General features: G+C 39.1%; 1 protein-coding gene and 1 pseudogene across 1 annotated transcript in view; one reads left to right on the forward strand and one right to left on the reverse strand.

Annotated features, from left to right (window-relative positions):
- Positions 1–5265, reverse strand: part of Tex11 (testis expressed 11) — a 219480-nt gene that overhangs the window by 206489 nt on the left and 7726 nt on the right. The gene's annotated exons all lie outside the window — the stretch shown is intronic.
- On the forward strand, positions 3098–5093 carry LOC116090829 (annotated as a pseudogene).

Here is a 5265-nt window from a genome sequence, read left to right on the forward strand (position 1 = left end):
CCCCCCCCACACACACACTCAGTCCCTACACACACACACACACACACACACATTTCCCCTCTTCTCCAGATGTACTCCTCCTCTTTTCCCTTCAGAAAAGATCAGGCCTCCCAGAGATCTCAACCCAACAAGTTATGGTAAGACTAGCAAACCAGTAGGAGGAAAGGGTCCCTAAAGCAGGCAAAGAGTTAGCGACAGGCCCTGCTCCCACTTTTAGAATTCCCACAAGAAGACCAAGCTACAAAACCACAACATATATACAGAGGACCTAGGTTAGACCCATGCAGGCTCGCTGATTGTCAGTTCTGTCCCTATGAGCTCCCATGGGCCCAGATTAGTTGATTCTGTGAGTTTTCTTATGATATCCTTAACTCTCCTGGCTCCTTCAATCCTTCCTCCTCCTCTTCCAAAGGATTCCCCAAACTCCATCTAATGTTTGACTGTGGGTCTCTGCATTTGAAGCCTCTCTGATGATCATTATGCTAGGCTCCTTAAAGACCTCTCTTTTGGCATTTTAAAAAGCAATTTGACAATATATAAAATTAGCGAAAACTGTTCATATATTTTGCCCTAGTAATTGCTCTTCTAAGACTCTATTCTAAAAAAATAATACAAGTGTGAAATAATCTTTGCACTTAATAATGTTCATTTTATTACCTATGATAGAGAAAAATGTGGAACAACATAGTCAATAATAAAGAAATGCATAAATCAATTATAATAAGTACCCTTGAAGGGATATGATTCAGCCATTTTAAAATAGTAGTCACAGCAGGTGAGATGGCTTAGTAGGTAAAGGTAAAGGAACTGCTCACAAAAGCCAGACAACTTGAGTCCAATCCCTGGAACTCACATTACTGGGGGTAGGGGGCACATGTGCCATGCCATGTGAAGAGCAGATGACAATACTGTGAAGCCACACACAACACATGATAAATTTTAAAAATAAAAATAGTGGTCCCTAACGTGGTGGTACATGCCTTTAATCCCAGCACTTGGAAGGTAAAGGCAGGTGATCTCTCTGAATTTGAGACCAACATGATTTACATAGTGAGTCCCAGATCAGCCACAGCTACCTGTCTCACTATAACAAAATAAAAGGAAAGAAAGAAAGCCTTAATAAGGGAAATGTTCTTATATCTAGTGAAAAGATATAAATTATATATCTTATATCTAGTGAAAAGATATAAATTATATATTATAAAGATATAAATTATAATTATACTATAATTATAAATGCAAAGTTATATGGACAAAAAATGCTGTACTTATATAAATTTACTTCCAAAAGAGCTTTAATAAAATCAAGGATCTTGATGAAGTGAGTGCCAAAATATTGATACATATTTAAATGAATCCCCAAAATAAGCTGTGCTGATCAATAAATGGTGAACAAATACAGATGGTAAACGAATGGTGAGCACAGACAGTAAAAAGAGCTCAGAAGAAGGGTACTTATTTAGCATGAGTGAGGCCAAGTTCAATCCCCTGTATTGAAAAATAAAAGGAAGGAAAGGAGGAAAAGTAACTGTAGAATCTAACTGACTGCTAGAGAAGTCTCCACTGTAATTTGGGAAGGGCTCAGTCAGTGCATGGGATCAAATCCTGGACTTTACAAATGCTAACCAAACCCTATGCCCCTAGCCCCCAACTTTTCTTTCTAAAAAAAAATTATAATAAAATGGTGGAAAAAGAGAATAAATTGTTTTTACAATAAAAATATTTACATGTGCATTATACTTATTGCTATGTAAAATTTAAATGTAGTAGTTACTAGAGGAAATATACAAAATGATAGTAGTTATATTATAATTATATGAATATAGGTGATAATTTCTCCTTACTCAAAATTCCCAGTTATAGTACTCCATGATATTTATAAAAATTTGAATCTTTCCATATTTTATTAGAAGGTACAAAGTAAATTATAATTATAAATACTTGAAAGTCACAATATGCATAAATTTTAAAACATATATTAAATGCCTAATATTTGCCTGATTTTCTGTTAGGTCTGCATAAACCAAACGAACTTTCTTAGAAAATAGAACCATACTATTTAAATTTTTATTATATTTATGTGTTTATTTATATACTTATTTTTATATTTATGGTGGATAGAAGAGCATGTGTGTGGCAATCAGAAGATAACTTGTGGGTCCCAGGGATCAAACTCAGGTCATCAAGCTTCATGGCTTTAACTACTGAACCATGTCCATATCCTAAGACTAGACTCTTGATATTGAACCCAATCCCCAGAAAAAACACACACACATACAAACACACACGCACACACACACACATACACACACACACGCACACGCACAAGGAAAAAAAGAAAAAAATCTCAACTGATTTTCTATGTAACAATAGTCTAATATTTAAATTGCTATATTTCCAAAAACATTATCAAGACTAAATTATTCAGGAATAAAACTATCAAAATAAGTTCAAAATGAAACTAAGAAATGAAAGATGACCTAATGAATAGGAAAACATCATTTTATAAGTCAAAAAACTTAATAGTAAGATAAGATATTAAGATAAAAATGGCTGGGCGGTGGTGGCACACGCCTTTAATCCCAGCACTTGGGAGGCAGAGGCAGGTGGATTTCTGAGTTCCAGGCCAGCCTGGTCTACAGAGTGAGTTCCAGGACAGCCAGGGCTACACAGAGAAACCCTGTCTCGAAAAAAACAACAACAACAACAACAACAAAAAAGATAAAAACGTTTGCTAAACTGACCTATAAATTTGTTTATGGAATATATGTATGTGTGTGAATATATAAATATATTTTTCATGCATGTTTTGTCTGTATATACACCGGAAGAGGGCAACAGACCCCACTATAGAACAGCTGTAAGCCACCATGTGGAAATTTAACTCAGGACCTCTAGAAGAACAGAGGAGCCATCTCTCCAGGCCCTGTCCTATAAATTCAACTGCAGTCTTGATCAAAGTTCTATCTGCCATCTTTGTATAAACTGATAAGATAAATACAGAATTTACATGGAAATTCACCAGTAATATTTAAAATCAGTCTTGAAAACAAAGAACACCTTTCCGCTCTGCTGTTCTCATGTATAGGAGGCAGCCATGGTGCCCAGCCTGAATGGCATGATCCTGAAGCCCCACTTCCACAAGGATTGGCAGTGGCAAGTGGACACTTAGTTCAAGCAGCCGGCACACAAGATCCACAGACCCAAGGCCCGGCAGGCGAAAGCACCCCGCATTGCCCCTTGTCCTGCATCTGGTCCCATCAGGCCCATCGTGAGGTGACTGCCCTACAGTTAGGAACCATGTCAAAGTCCGGGCTGGCAGGGGCTCCAGCCTGGAGGAACTCAGGGTGACTGGTATCCACAAGAAAATCGCTCGCACCATCGGCATCTCTGTGGACCCAAGGAGGCGAAACAAATCCACTGAACCGCTGCAGGCCAACGCACAGCGCCTGAAGGAGTAGTGCTCCAAACTCACACTTTCCCCAGGAAGCCTTCTGCTCCAAAGAAGGGAGACAGACAGTTCTGCTGAAGAACTTAAACTGGCCACCCAGCTGACAGGGCCCGTCCTGAACGAGTACAAAAATGAAAAGGCCAGCGTCATCACAGAAGAAGAGAAAAACTTCAAGGCCTTTGCCAGTCTCCCTCTGCATGGCCCGTGCCAATGCCCGGCTCTTTGGCATCCAAGCAAAAAGGGCCAAGGGAACTGCAGAGCAAGACATTGAAAAGAAAAAAATAGCAGGGCAGTGGTGGCACACGACTTTAATCCCAGCACTTGGGGGGCAGAGGCAGGTGGATTTCTGAATTCCAGGCCAGCCTGGTCTACAGAGTGAGTTCCAGGACAGCCAGGGCTATATAGAAAAACCCTGTCTTGAAAAACCAAAATAAATAAATAAATAAATAAATAAATAAATAAATAAATAAATAAAACCGAAGAACAAACTTTACTACAAAGCTACACTGTAGTAATGGCATAGGGAAAGACAGTAGAAGAGGATAAAGTCCAGAAATAAACCTTCACCGTATGGTTAACAGAGTACCGACAAGGGTACTAAGACAAATTCAACGGAGAAAAAGTCTTCTACAAGTGATGCTACAAGTTGCTACCCCACATGCAAAAGAATAAAATTGAACTCCTTTTTCACACCATATACAAACAAACTGTAGGGGCTGGAGAGATGGCTCAGTGATTAAGAGCACTTGCTGCTCTTGCAGAAGACAAGGGTTCAGTTCCCAGCACTCACAAGGTGGCTTACAATCCTTTAATTCCAGCTCAAAAGGATCTGATGCCCTCTTCTAACATCTGCAACCACCAGGCATACAAGTGGCATACATACTTATATGAAGGCAAACACCCATGTGCAAAAATCTTTTTTTAAAAATGGCACAAAATGATCATAAGCACAAATATAAGAATTTTTTTAAAGTCAGGGACTGGAGCTACTACTCAGTGGTTAAGATTACCTACTATTCTTCCAGAGGACCAAATTTATTTCCCAGCTGGACAGACTCACACCCACCTGTAAGTCCAGCTCCTGGAGCATCCAATGGCTCTGGCCTCCATAGGCACCTGCCCTCACAAGCACATACCCACACAGATACATGAATACACATATATCCATAATTAAAAAGGTAAAAAGTTAAGTCCATCAAGGCCAGCCCTTTTCTGAAGAGAAACAGAGGAGTAGATGGGGGGACAGGAAAGGGACTAGGAGGAGACGGGAGAAGAGAAACTGCAGTTGGGATGTAAAATAAATAAAAAGAAAAAATATATGGGAACACTAAAAAATAAATCTTGAATTTCTATTACATTTTTATTTATTTTGTGTGGAAGGAGACACATATGCAGATTAGAGGACAATTATGAAAATTGATTTTTCTCCTTCTACCATGTGTATCTTAGGAATCAAACTTGGGTTACCTGCTGAGCCATCTCACTCGTCCTAAAACTCCTACAGGAAAATACAGCAATAGGTGCTAGAAAATTGTGCATCCATGAGGACCTGAGCTTTGATGCCTCAAATGCCCACATGTCAAATCCAGATATGGTGATACCCCTACAGACAGTGTTAAGATATACAGCTCCATATAACTAACTGTAGAAAAGTAAAATGTACATCACTTTATATTGTTAGTTTAGTACATTTTTATATCTAGCAGACTGACATCTGCACACCCATAATGCTTGCACTGGGAAAGCAGAAACAGAAAGTTCAATATGGCTTGCAGGCCAGCTAGTCTTGCTCAGTCAGTGAGCTCTTGGTTCAC

Source organism: Mastomys coucha, chromosome X (genome assembly GCF_008632895.1).
Source record: "Mastomys coucha isolate ucsf_1 chromosome X, UCSF_Mcou_1, whole genome shotgun sequence".
Taxonomy (NCBI): domain Eukaryota; kingdom Metazoa; phylum Chordata; class Mammalia; order Rodentia; family Muridae; genus Mastomys; species Mastomys coucha.